This window comes from Entelurus aequoreus, linkage group LG28 (genome assembly GCF_033978785.1).
Source record: "Entelurus aequoreus isolate RoL-2023_Sb linkage group LG28, RoL_Eaeq_v1.1, whole genome shotgun sequence".
Lineage (NCBI taxonomy): Eukaryota > Metazoa > Chordata > Actinopteri > Syngnathiformes > Syngnathidae > Entelurus > Entelurus aequoreus.
Window position 1 is genome coordinate 12,818,055 of NC_084758.1, and position 15,000 is coordinate 12,833,054.

At 41.6% G+C, this 15,000-nt stretch overlaps 1 pseudogene; it reads right to left on the minus strand.

Annotated features, from left to right (window-relative positions):
• LOC133644991 (rab11 family-interacting protein 1-like) overlaps window positions 1-15,000 on the minus strand; it is a 29,142-nt pseudogene that overhangs the window by 6,155 nt on the left and 7,987 nt on the right.

Here is a 15,000-nt window from a genome sequence, read left to right on the forward strand (position 1 = left end):
CGGAATTAAGCTTTTCAAATGTTTTCATCACCTGACGCCTAAAGAAGAACGATTCTTGTTTTCTATTAACAAATGTCCAATTTAGACTGCAATATTGTTCAATTAAGAAAACATATTATGTATGTCTAGATCAGTGGTTCTTCACCTGGGTTCGATCGAACCCTCGGGGGTTCGGTGAGTCGGCCTCAGGGGTTCGGCGGAGGTCAAGACGCACCCGACTCATCGTGTAAATAAAAACTTCTCCCTATCGCCGTATTATGGATACCCCCAAACAATGTTCCCTCTAATTTCCATCTGATTCTCAGGTGTGTAATTTGTTGTGAGTTCATGGCACTGTGTTGGTTTTGTTCTTTGAAGAAGGTGATGTTCATGCACGGTTCATTTTGTGCACCAGTTAAAAAAAACATATAACTTTGTCTTGAATTTGAGAATTGTATATATATTTTTTTCACTAAAGGAGGGTTCGGTGAATGCGCATATGAAACTGGTGGGGTTCGGTACCTCCGACAAGGTTAAGAACCACTGGTCTAGATTATGTGCTATTGGGTGCTTAGCTGTTGTGTAGCTGCTAGCTCCTAGTAGCCTACAGTATAGATGTATACATTTTGTCAAGGACTTCACTAAAATACAAGAAAAGACCAACCTCATGTGTATATTGGAGGACATTCAGATGCTTGCATCGGAGCTATAAAGCAGCTGCAGTACATCCAGAATGCTGCTGCTCGAGTCTTGACTAGAACCAGGAAATATGACCATTCTAATGCAGTGCTTAGGTCACCGCACTGACTTCCTGTTACTAAAATACAAGAAAAGACCAACCTTGTGTGTTTATTGGAGGACATTTAGATGCTTGCATCGGAGCTATAAAGCAGCTGCAGTACATCCAGAATGCTGCTGCTCGAGTCTTGACTAGAATCAGGAAATACGACCATGCTAATGCAGTGCTTAGGTCACCGCACTGACTTCCTGTTACTAAAATACAAGAAAAGACCAACCTTGTGTGTTTATTGGAGGACATTTAGATGCTTGCATCGGAGCTATAAAGCAGCTGCAGTACATCCAGAATGCTGCTGCTCGAGTCTTGACTAGAACCAGGAAATACGACCATACTAATGCAGTGCTTAGGTCACCGCACTGACTTCCTGTTACTAAAATACAAGAAAAGACCAACCTTGTGTGTTTATTGGAGGACATTTAGATGCTTGCATCGGAGCTATAAAGCAGCTGCAGTACATCCAGAATGCTGCTGCTCGAGTGTTGACTAGAACCAGGAAATATGACCATACTAATGCAGTGCTTAGGTCACCGCACTGACTTCCTGTTACTAAAATACAAGAAAAGACCAACCTTGTGTGTTTATTGGAGGACATTTAGATGCTTGCATCGGAGCGGAAAAGCAGCTGCAGTACATCCAGAATGCTGCTGCTCGAGTCTTGACTAGAACCAGGAAATACGACCATGCTAATGCAGTGCTTAGGTCACCGCACTGACTTCCTGTTACTAAAATACAAGAAAAGACCAACCTTGTGTGTTTATTGGAGGACATTTAGATGCTTGCATCGGAGCTATAAAGCAGCTGCAGTACATCCAGAATGCTGCTGCTCGAGTCTTGACTAGAATCAGGAAATACGACCATGCTAATGCAGTGCTTAGGTCACCGCACTGACTTCCTGTTACTAAAATACAAGAAAAGACCAACCTTGTGTGTTTATTGGAGGACATTTAGATGCTTGCATCGGAGCTATAAAGCAGCTGCAGTACATCCAGAATGCTGCTGCTCGAGTCTTGACTAGAACCAGGAAATACGACCATACTAATGCAGTGCTTAGGTCACCGCACTGACTTCCTGTTACTAAAATACAAGAAAAGACCAACCTTGTGTGTTTATTGGAGGACATTTAGATGCTTGCATCGGAGCTATAAAGCAGCTGCAGTACATCCAGAATGCTGCTGCTCGAGTGTTGACTAGAACCAGGAAATATGACCATACTAATGCAGTGCTTAGGTCACCGCACTGACTTCCTGTTACTAAAATACAAGAAAAGACCAACCTTGTGTGTTTATTGGAGGACATTTAGATGCTTGCATCGGAGCGGAAAAGCAGCTGCAGTACATCCAGAATGCTGCTGCTCGAGTCTTGACTAGAACCAGGAAATACGACCATGCTAATGCAGTGCTTAGGTCACCGCACTGACTTCCTGTTACTAAAATACAAGAAAAGACCAACCTTGTGTGTTTATTGGAGAACATTTAGATGCTTGCATCGGAGCTATAAAGCAGCTGCAGTACATCCAGAATGCTGCTGCTCGAGTCTTGACTAGAACCAGGAAATATGACCATGCTAATGCAGTGCTTAGGTCACCGCACTGACTTCCTGTTACTAAAATACAAGAAAAGACCAACCTTGTGTGTTTATTGGAGGACATTTAGATGCTTGCATCGGAGCTATAAAGCAGCTGCAGTACATCCAGAATGCTGCTGCTCGAGTCTTGACTAGAACCAGGAAATATGACCATGCTAATGCAGTGTTTAGGTCACCGCACTGACTTCCTGTTACTAAAATACAAGAAAAGACCAACCTTGTGTGTTTATTGGAGGACATTTAGATGCTTGCATCGGAGCTATAAAGCAGCTGCAGTACATCCAGAATGCTGCTGCTCGAGTCTTGACTAGAACCAGGAAATATGACCATTCTAATGCAGTGCTTAGGTCACCGCACTGACTTCCTGTTACTAAAATACAAGAAAAGACCAACCTTGTGTGTTTATTGGAGGACATTTAGATGCTTGCATCGGAGCAGAAAAGCAGCTGCAGTACATCCAGAATGCTGCTGATCGAGTCTTGACTAGAACCAGGAAATATGACCATACTAATGCAGTGCTTAGGTCACCGCACTGACTTCCTGTTGCTCAGGCGATAAGACTTTAAAACAGCTCTGCTTCACGGTTTTGTGCTCAAGTACACCTCTGACATGTTAGAACCACATCAACTACCTTGGCTTCTGAGAACCTTAGGGAGTGGTCTCCTGCTGGTGCCCAGAGTCAGAACGAAACATGGTGAGGCTGCTTTTCAATTGTATGCTCCTAAAATCTGATGATGTGAGACAGGCCTCAGCGTTGGCAATGTTCAAATCCAGGCTGAAAACATTTGTATTTAACTGATCATATGTCAACTGAAAGTATTTTATCTACACTTCTTTGATTTTGATTTGAATTAAGATTTTATGGGGATTACATTTTCTGATTTTATTAGAATTATAATTTGTTCATGATTATTTAATTTTTGCCTTCTTGTAATGTCCTGTGAAGCACTTTGAATTGCTTTGCGGTCGAATCTTGCATTGCCTATAATGGAGATGTTTGTTGAAAGCCGAAGTCATCGAATTCTTGTTTTTTGCTGATATCGGACCAATATCAATATCGGATCAGGACACCCCTAGTTTAGTGAGAAACTAAGTTAATCGAAATCATCCAATATTTGTTTTTTGCTGATATCGGACCAATATCAGTATCGGATCGGGACACCCCTAGTTAAGGGAGAAACTAAGTTCATCGAAATCATCCAATACTTGTTTTTGCTGATATCGGACCAATATCAATATCGGATCGGGACACCCCTAATTTAGTGAGAAACTAAGTTTCTAATTCAGATCTTGAGCTGAAAATGTTTGGGGAACCCTGACCAGGTTGCAAGAAAACATGGGAAAGCACAACGCAAAGAAAATGACAAAAGCTCCATTTAGATTCAGATGTCGGCCCAATTTTGGGATGAATGGATCACAGACGCATAAAGAAAAACAAAACTGGAATCATATATTCGGCTACTATACAGGAAATGAGCATCAATGGAGCCAGCTTGAAGAACCTAAACATGACATGAAACAACCATAAATGTGAAGCAGTGAACACCAGAAGGCAGAACTTAGGACAGTGTGAAAGCATTGAGCAGCAACCAAGACAGGCAAACAGTGCAGAAATGAAAACAAACATGTCATTTTAGTGTCTGGACTCGGACTAATTGTTATTGATGTCGCGATAGCTGCATGTGATTCCCAGTGTTAGTACTCTCACCTGCTCTCCTGGTGCAGGGGCAGGTTGCAAGCTGGCTGAGTCTCCTCAGGCAAAAGTGAGTGCTGTGCATCGGCCTGAGGCTGCTCGATAGTGGAGGATGTGTAGGGGGTCACAGTCAGAGACCTGCCTGAGGGATGTATGGAGGGGCAACAGGCAGGGGACGGGGGGAGGTTAACAGGTGGATAAGCCAATGAGGTGGGCAAAGAACCCTTCCCAGTCTCTGGAGGGCTTTTCAATTGAGGGGCTACTTTGGCATGAAGGATTTTAAATGTTGTCTCAGAGGGTTTTCCTGTCTCAAAGTCTCCCAATAAAAGATTGCTGTTTGAAGGTATTTCTGGGGTTTTATTCAAGCTATCTAATTCCTCATTGGAGGATAGAGATGATTTAATGGGTTGATAGGAAGCCGGACCTTCCTTAATGAGCAAAGAAAATGGACCAAGATCAGTTCTGCTGCTGACTCTTGACATTCCTTTAGGTCTAACACGCGCACTAACCACCCGAGGACACAATTCCATCTCACCCGGAGGGTTTCCGTTATCATCGCAGTCATTTTTGGTCTTCTCAGTTCTGTCGTCACTGGAATTAATTCCAAAATCAGGTTCATGTGTTATCAGATGCTTCTGGGTTTCAGCGTTGTTTGTCTCATCTGGAAATTCCTGGCAAACTGGAGTGACTTTGCAGGTTTTGTTACACTGTGTGGCTCTTTCTAAGCATGACTCCCTCTCGGGTATGCCTGTGTCTTTTGATGTGAATGCATCCCCCAGTGTGGTCTTCTTGTGGTAAAGTACAATTGGGGACATTTGTGGACCAGTCCTACTTACCACAGCTGGGCCTTTAACTAGATCAACTTCCTCTGACTGAGAAGAGCCATCTGAATCAATAAAGCAGATGTCATAATTGCGCGCATTCATGTTCAGATCTCCTAAGTTTGGTGAAAAAGTCATATTATTGTTTATGCATGCAGTTTCACCCATAATGGAAGACTCTGTAGGCTCAACCAACGGCAGAGCCCTACCAGTCTTTAAATCCGACGTTGGGGGAGAATCAGACGACTTCCTCAAAAGGTGAGCGTCAGATGTCTCACAATCAACAAGATTCCTAAGCCCTGCGTTGTTACACGCTGGGAAAGTGGGCTGTCTAACCCTTCCCTGACAAGCTCGCCTGTATAAGTCTTGCTCAAACAGCATGCCCCCCAGAAGTCACTGTTGTCTTCCAAAGGTTCATACTTGGACTTCTGTAGCGTTTCTTCGGATGTGAATTTTGGTGAAGGAATAATGTAAGGTTGAGAGTTAACATTGAGGAAAGATGAAGTCTCACTGTCAGGTGAAACACTCGATTCAAGTGTCTTGTACTCTGCCTCTTTCCCGTGTTGCAGTGACGCCACTCCAGTCTGGGAGAGCAAGCGGGCTTCTTTGTGGACTGCTAACTCTTGGCCTCTGTGGAGCCAACCATCAGAGTATACCTCATTCATCAGAGTTCTTACCGGTCTCCTTGGTGGTAACGGTGGCGGTTCCTCTAGGTGAATTTGCCGCTCTTGTGAGTGATTGCTGTTTGCTGGCCAAGTCGGACTGGATGCTGGAGTGGTTTTCTTTTGCGTCAGAGGGGGATTGCTTTTCGGTGAGTTTAGCCTGCCTGAGGCAAATGTGTCAAACGAGTCCTCCCATTCCTGTGCGCTCTCAGACGTGGAGGACTTTGGTGTTGCCGCTCTGGATAAAAACTCGGGCAATGATATCTGTCTTGCAACGGGCCTGGGACGTTCCCGTTTGATGGAGGCCATGCTGCTAGCACCTTGAAAGGGACTTGGGGTGTGGTGGCCAGAGGGTTGAGAGGTGGGAAGAAAGGGTGACGAGGTATGTGCAAAAGGTGGGGACCTCTGCATCTCCTCAAAGAAAGGGTTGGAAGGGGAAATGGGGGTCGATGGAGGGGTCATGGGACGGGTGGGACTCTGATTAACAGGCGAGCAGTGGCCCCCAGTGTGGTAGTTAGAGGGTGAGGAATGAGGCAGGATGGGAAGGGATATAGCTGAGGTGTTTTCTACCTTGGGAGAAACTTCCAGCCTGTAGAGGAAAAGAGGTCACAGTGGTCCTCTTAGTCAAACATGCGGCAGCGACCCAAACACAGTCACCAAAATATCAGCTGACGTTAGTGCTTGCCTAACTTTATGCTTTCGAGACACAAAGCTGGCCAAGTGATACAATCTCGAAAATCAGGCGTGAAATTAAAATCAAAAGAAGCAAAGCGGATTTGCAAAATAATTAAGCATGAAGAAAACCATTTGTCTAAACTCATATCAATTTGGAAGCATGTGGAAACTAAGGTGTGATTTGGTGGCAGCCTGGTTGTGAAATGAAAAGACGCATGAGCTAATAACCTGAACTGGGAAAAGCCTGGATGGAAGGAGCTTTAAACAAACTTGATGGGAGCACAGACCTACCCACTGACTCACCTTGGCTTGTTCTGGGATTCCGAGGAGCCGAACCAGCCTCTGAGCCTCCCTTCGGAGGTTGATCCTGCCTGATTTCCATTCGCTTTTGCAGGGAGAGAATCGCTCCTACCACCAGAAAATAAAGTTTTTCTTAGCTTCCAACCTTTGTCGGAAGAATCGGCAGCAGAGGGGAGGATTGGTGCCGCTGCCTGCTCAGGACGATCTTCTATCTCAGCTGGCCAAACCTCCAGTTCTTCCTCCTTTCCCTCTTTCTTTATCTTGTCAAATGACCATCGTCTACCCTCGCTAAAGAAACCTTTGTCATCGCTCCGCTTGGTGAGGTTCTGTAGGGAACGGGACAGCGGGGAGCTTTTTTCTGACAAGACCAACTTGGACGGCAGGGCCCCGACACTTTTCGGAGTCGACGGCTCCGAGTCGTACACATGGCTGCCATTTATACACAAGGAAGACTTGGACTGGGTCATACTTTGGCCTTTGAGGGACTCCACGGTAGGGTTTGTCTTTGGGGCAGATGTTGTGATCTTGCTAGCTTCATCGCTGAAGGCTCTCTTGTGGGTCAGAACCTTTGTGGCATGCTGGGAGGTGAGCACTGTGGAGGGAAACAAAGTGTTTAGAACTATGTAAGATATTCCAGGTACAGTACTTAGTCTTTGAGGGAGTACAGGAGTCCTCAATTTTAAAATGCTTTCTTTGAGCTTGGGTTCAGCAGGCTGATGCTACAATGTAACAGTGTTACAAATGTTCAACATGAAGTGGATACAGTGTAAAACTAACAACAAGAAGAACGTTTTTCAGAATCACTTTTGTCTTGTAGCTTTCGCAGCTAGTCATCAGCAGCTTTAGCAGCTAACGTTTTAGTCTTCAAACAGAAAACAAATACTGGAACTGAGCTTCAATACGTCTCTTTTCTCTACTTCTGGGAAATGATCTGAAACGTCTTGATCAAAGATTAGTGGACAGAAGAAATAGAAGTTTGTAGAAGACGTGACAATATCAGACATGTGGACTGAGTAGAGGTGAGAATCTTTGGCCACATCACGATTCGATTACGATTCAGGAGCTACGACTCGATTACAAATCGATTATTGATGCATCTTTAATGTATGTGTGTTGATGCATTTTTAAATTTCTTTTAGTTTCACTAAATAAGCGTTTGTTACTTGCAACTTTTGAAAACTGCATTTCAAACAAATTGAATTACTTGTATTTAAATTCATGGAAATGTGTGCAAAACTGGAACATCGGTGCCCTACGATAAAGGAGCTGGTCAGGGGCCGTATTTATCAAGCGTCTTACAGTGCCATTTTACACTTAAGTCCTGAGAATTTGCGAAATTTAGTCCTACTCTCAAACTTAAGAATAAAAGCTATTTATCAACGTTCTTAAGTCTAAGAATCACTCCTACTCTCCACGATATTTAAGAGACCTTCAGAGGTGTCTTAAGTGGTTAGGAGTTGCCAGCAGGGGATGGCACTGAGGCGAGAGAGACGTGCGCGAACGTTCAGGGAGCGGAAGGATGTCCTGGCTTTGTTTGATGACGAGCAGCTGATCAAACGGTATCGTTTAGACAGAGCGGGTATTATTTTTGTCACAGATTTAATAATTTTCGATTCCTTGTTGATTTCTGCATGTGGCTGCAGTGGGCTAGTATATATAGAGCCACCCACACCAGTTTCAAATTAGTTGCCTAATTAATGAATTGGAAAGAAAATGTTATGAGAGTAGCGTATGTGTGTGTGTGGCCCTTTAATAGGTGACAGCATGTGAGGTGAGTGACGTCAGTGAGTGTGTGGGCGAGAGAAGAGAGGGAGCGGTAGCGTGAGTGCGGGCGGGGACTAGTTTTTTTTTAATTATTTTGTAGTTTATTGTCAAAATATACACTCCCATTGTCCACTTAAATATTTCTAAGATATTTCTTTATTCTTAGACAAGGGATTCCCCTCCGTGATTGGTCATTTCTATGGACACAGAAATGACGTCACCTAAAATTCCGTTTACGGCACATAGTAATGTCGTAATTCAGCTCTGAGTGTGACACTTAAGATTCAGTCCTACACTTCGCTGAAAGTGTGAGTAAGACGCTTGATAACTAACTTTTAAGTGCAGCTTTCAGCGAAGAATTTATTTACTCTTAAGTCAACTCTTAGCAGACTTCTTAGGAGTAATTCTAAGAAGCTTGATAAATACGGCCCCAGATCTCTCGGTAATGTGGCTCACTGCAGTCAGCCAAATGTTAGAATAAATAAGTCGATTATCGATCTTTACTAATCTTGTCCGAATTGCGATGCATCTAAAAATCAATTTTTTCCCCCCACCTCTAGGACTGAGTGTGTATATTGTGCATTTACGAAAGTGAAGAAAACAACATTCTAAATTAGCAACAGTTGTGGGTCGAAATACGTCAATTTACATAACTCAATGCAATAAATCCAATTATCATATTAATTTCATATTTTAAACCTAGGATGACTATTTAAATCAGGGGTGTCCAAAGTGCGGCCCGGGGGCCATTTGCGGCCCGCAGCTAATTGCTTACCGGCCCGCCACACATTCTGGAAATGCTATTGCAAAAATGTTAAAAAACATTTAAAAAAGTGGAATGTGGTTGACACAAAGCTGCCATGCAGGCTGTTTTTTTTCTTTTGTCTTTCTTCATTTTTCTTTTTTTTTGCCATTGCTCAAAAAAAAAAAATTGCCAAAAAAATCTATGTTATAATGAATTTTTTTCAATTCTCCAATCACTTCAAAAATGTCACTTTAAAATGTTTTGTGTGGAATAAATATTGCATGTATTGTGTGGTTGCCATATAAAAACATCAAACACAGCATAAAACAAACAAAATAATAGTTCAAACGTTAAAATCGACAGATATATCTGAAGTTGATCTCGTAACTTAAGTAAGTATTGAAAGTTTTAAAAAAATAATAATAAAAATGTATCACTGTAAGAGTGGATCCTTTTGAATCCCAAATATATTTAGTGGGATTTTATTTATCTTTACACTGTGATTACTCAAAAATAATAATTAATTAAAATCAATGGTGTCCTGCATTATTGATCTTTTATGGCTCCAATTACTAAATACTGCATATTTTAGCTTTACTATAAAAAACTGAAATGTTGTCTTTGACAAAAAAAGGCAAAAAACTTTTTTTTTTTTTTTTTACTTCATATCAACCTGAAGTTGATATAAAGATTTACTGTAAGCGTTAAATCAAATTAAAAAAATAATAATTTGACTTAATTTTAAACATTTTAAACATTTTAATGACTGAGACCCTTTATGGTCCCCGGGAGCCCTAAAGGTAAAAATGGAAAATATCAAAATGGCCCCCGCATGCTTTAATTCTTCCATTTGCGGCCCTCAGTGGAAAAAGTTTGGACACCCCTGATTTAAATGAAGTAAAGATACTAGGGATGTTACGATCAGGGTTTTATGCAACCGATACAGATCACATGTATTAACTGTACATTTTTCAATATATTTATACAGTGTCACAATATCAACACCATATTTAATCTACTTCCTTATTGTCTTTTATAATATGCAAATGTTTAATCACAATAAAGTAAACAGTTAATACCACCAAAAAAGTAAAAACTACAATTTACTACCGTATTTTCTGGACCAGGTGATTATAAGGCGCACTGCTGATGAGCGGGTCTATTCAGGTCTTTTTTCATACACTAGTGCAACAAAATATATGGATTTTTTTTTTTTTTTTTAACCTTTAGGGCTCCCGGGGACCATAAAGGATCTCAGTCATTAAACTGTTAAAAATAAGTCATATTATTTTTTTTATTTTTTATTTAACGCTTACAGTAAATCTCTATATCAACTTGAGGTTGATATAAAGTAAAAAAATGCCTTTTCTGTCAAAGACAACTTTGTTTTTTATAGTAAAACTGAAATGTGCAGTATTTAGTAATTAGAGCCCTAAAAGATCAATAATGCAGGACACCATTGATTTTAATTATTTCATATTTTTGAGTAATCACAGTGAAAAGTTAAATAAAATCCTACTAAATATATTTGGGATCCAAAAGGTCCCCCACTCATAAAGTGTTTGTATTAGTATTAGTTTTTTTTACTTTTAACACTTAAATTACGAGATCAACTTCAGATAAATCTGTCGATTTTTACCCTTTAACTATTATTTTGTTTGAATTGTGCTCTTTTGTCAAATAAAACGTTGATGTTTTTTTATGGCAACCACACAATATATGCAATATTTTTTCCACGTAAAACATTTCACATAAGTGATATTTTTTAAGTAATAATTCATTGTAACATAGATTTTTAGTCTTTTTTTTTTTTAGCAATGGCAAAAAAAAGAAAAATAAACAAAGACAAAATAAAAAAAAACAGCCTGCATGGCAGCTTTGTGTCAACATTGCAACTTTTTCTTGTTAGATTTCACCTCATTCCACTTTTTTAAAATGTTTTTTTAAATTTTTGCAATATTATCAATTTTGCAATTTCGGCAGAATGTGTGGCGGGCCGATAAACAATTAGTTGCGAGCCGCAAATGGCCCCCGGGCCGCACTTTGGACACCCCTGTAATATACACACACCTACTTGTATCTCTGACTACGGTAGCCGTAATGGGCCGACAATCCATCAAGCGGTGCGGCTTCAAAGTCGTACCAATACATTTTGACAGATTTATGAGTGCCGTGTGTAATGTTCTATATTTTCAATGGAACATATAAAATGTTGGTGTTGTTTACTGGCGTCATATTGCAGTCTACACGTATCTCTTATGTGTGACTGCCATCTGCTGGTCACACTTACACCATGTACCAAATAAAATTGCTTCGAGGTCGGTAAGCACAAGCGCACTGTCTATTTTTGAGAAAATGAAAGGATTTTAAGTAGTCCGAAAAATACGGTACTCATTTAAACCCTTTGGGGTTTGTCCTCTGAGTCCTCCTGTGTCGAAGGAATTTTTTCCTGAGTTTATATACATGGAAATAAAACTCTGGACTTCTTGAAGCACTCATTTCTTGTGTTGTTTTAAGTAGACCCGATAAATGCTTTAATATGTAATATCGGAAATTATCGGTATCGGTTTCAAAATTATCGGTATTGGTTTCAAAAAGTTAAATTTATGACTTTTTAAAACGCCGCTGTGTACACGGACGTAGGGAGAAGTACAGAGCGCCAATAAACCTTAAAGGCACTGCCTTTGCGTGCCGGCCCAGTCACATAATATCTACGACTTTTCACACACACAAGTGAATGTAAGCCATACTTGGTCAACAGCCATACAGGTCACACTGAGGGCGGACGTATAAACAACTTTAACACTGTTACAAATATGCGCCACACTGTGAACCCACACCAAACAAGAATGACAAACACATTTGGGGAGAACATCCGCACCGTAACACAACACAAACACAACAGCACAAATACCCAGAACCCCTTGCAGCACTAACCCTTCCGGGACGCTACAATATACACACATTTATTTTGGAAAACCTTGTTACATTGTTTAATGCATCCAGCGGGGCATCACAACCAAATTAGGCATAATAATGTGTTAATTCCACGACTGTATATATCGGTATCGGTTGATATCGGAATCGGTAATTAAGAGTTGGACAATATCGGAATATCGGCAAAAAAGCCATTATCGGAGATCTCTAGTTTTAAGCCATTTTAGCGTTTAGAATGTCTGCTAGTGGCTCGCTCTTACTGTGTGTGATACATAATGATAATGCTTGATGATGATACTTACAATACTAAGAAAAGTAATTGATTTGCCACAATGGAGGCGGTTATATTAACTAAGCTGATAACCACCTCTGTCAGTCCAGTGACCAACAATAAAGTATCAGTCAGAGGGATCGGGCTCATCACTTTTTCGTTAGTATCGATTGGTACATACCTAAAATATACACGAAAGTACGTAAATACTTCTGAGATCCGGGGGTCGGCGAGCCGTATGCAGCTCTTTAGCGTCGCTCTAGTGGCTACCTGGAGCTTTTTCAAAAATGTATGAAAATAGAAAATATGGCGGAAAAAATATAATTTTTGTTTTAATATTGTTTCTGTAAGAGAGCAAACATGACACAGACCTTCCCAATTGTTAGAAATCTAACTGTTTACCGTATTTTTCGGAGTATATGTCGCACCGGAGTATAAGTCGCACCGGCCGAAAATGCATAATAAAGAAGTAAAAAAACATATATAAGTCGCACTGGGGTATAAGTCGCATTTTTGGGGGAAACGTATTTGATAAAAGCCAACACCAAGAATAGACATTTGAAAGGCAATTTAAAATAAATAAAGAATAGTGAACAACAGGCTGAATAAGTGTACGTTATATGAGGCATAAATAACCAACTGAGAACGTGCCTGGTATGTTAACGTAACATATTATGGTAAGAGTCATTCAAATAACTATAACATATAGAACATGCTATACGTTTACCAAACAATCTGTCACTCCTAATCGCTAAATCCCATGAAATCTTATACGTCTAGTCTCTTACGTGAATGAGCTATATAATATTATTTGATATTTTACGCTAATGTGTTAATCATTTCACACATAAGTCGCTCCTGAGTATAAGTCGCACCCCCGGCCAAACTATGAAAAAAAACTGCGACTTATAGTCTGAAAAATACGGTATATAAACATGCTTCACTGATGAGAGTATTCGTTTTGTCCTACTAATTTCGGCGGTCCTTGAACGCACCGTAGTTTGCTTACATGTTCAACTTTCTCCGACGCTGCCACAGAAAGACATTTTTTATGCCACTCCTTGTCTCATATTGTCCAACAAACGTTTTATGCTGTGCGTGAATGCACAAAAGTGAGCTTTGTTGATGTTATTGACTTGTGTGGAGTGCTAATCAGGCATATTTGGTGAGTGCCTTGACTGCAAGCTAATCCATGCTAACATGCTATTTAGGCTCGCTGCATGTACATATTGCATCATTATGCCTCGTTTGTAGGTATATTTGATCTTCTTTAATTTACTTATGTCCTCTGTGTATTTAATTTATATTTGCATGTCTCATGACACATTATCTGTATGTAATATTGGCTGCATTTCTGATAGTTGTTTGTGCGCCATGTTGTTCCAGACCACAGCAAACGTTACCTAGCTTGCCAAAGATTGTAATAAATCTATTAAAAGAAGACAGCCTGTCGTTTCCTTTACCTTTGACACACACATCTATACCTTTGGCCATTCTAAGCCAGTAATTACCAGGAGTTATCTCACCCTCTGAGAAGTGTAGAATGTGTAGAATAAATATAAAATTTCAACATTTCTATCAACGAAGATTTGCGTCAGCCTGCGACACATAGTCATTTTGATAGTTAATAAAATAAATACGTTGGTAAATGGTTATACTTGTATAGCGCTTTTCTACCTTTTTAGGTAACTCAAAGCGCTTTGACACTATTTCCACATTCACCCATTCACACACACATTCACACACTGATGGCGGGAGCTGCCATGCAAGGCGCTAACCAGGACCCATCAGGAGCAAGGGTGAAGTGTCTTGCTCAAGGACACAACGAACGTGACTAGGATGGTAGAAGGTGGGGATTGAACCAGTAACCCTCAGATTGCTGGCACGGTCACTCTCCCAACTTCGCCACACCGTCCCCGCCGGTGGGTAAAGTGAAGGGTGTTACCGCCGATGAAAACATCCGCCCTGGAAGAAATGTCTGCCCTGTGCTCCTCGACCACGGTCTGCACCGGAGCTGAACAGCAGGACAGGTGTAACAACTACATTAATAGCTAATATAGACACTTACATAATGGGTTGCCTTCAGTATAAGACTTATATAAGGCTTTTAATTGTTTGCAGCTCCAGAAGGATTAGTTGTTTTGTATTTTTGGTCCAATATAGCTCTTTCAACATTTTTGGGTTGCCGACCCCTGTCCTAAGTGGTCGACCAATCAGTGCTCTGTGTATAAACAACTACCTGTTTTAGTCAGATCTCGTTCTCCGTAGTGTGCGTCCACTCTTGTTACGGTGCTGTAGATGGGCGAGCTGGGGAGGTCCGAGAGCAGGCCTAAGACGGGCGGAGGGCCGAGGGCGTCGCTGGCCACGGAAGAGGCGCTGCTCTCCGAGGCCAAGGAAGAGCACGACCTGGTGTCGGATGACTTTCTCAGCTTCCCTTTGAAGAAATCTTTCATCTTGCTTCTCTTGTCCTCAGTTATATCCGCGTTCTCCCGCCTCGGCGCCGCGCCGCCACCGTCGTCCCCGAGCGGCTGCGGACCCGTGGACGCCGAGAGGGCGGCGTAGCGGCCCGGCACGATGGCCGAGGACGACTCCACATCCGGGCGCTTCCTCCCCGTGACGCGGTCCTTGAGCTTGCCGAAAGCGGAGCGCCGCTCGTCCTTGGCGGTCAGGTCGAACATGCTGGCGGTCATGTTGTTGCGGGTGAACTGGACCGTCAGCTGCAGTTCGCCGCGTTCCTTTTCCTTTCGCCCGGCTTTCGAGTGGAGCTTGA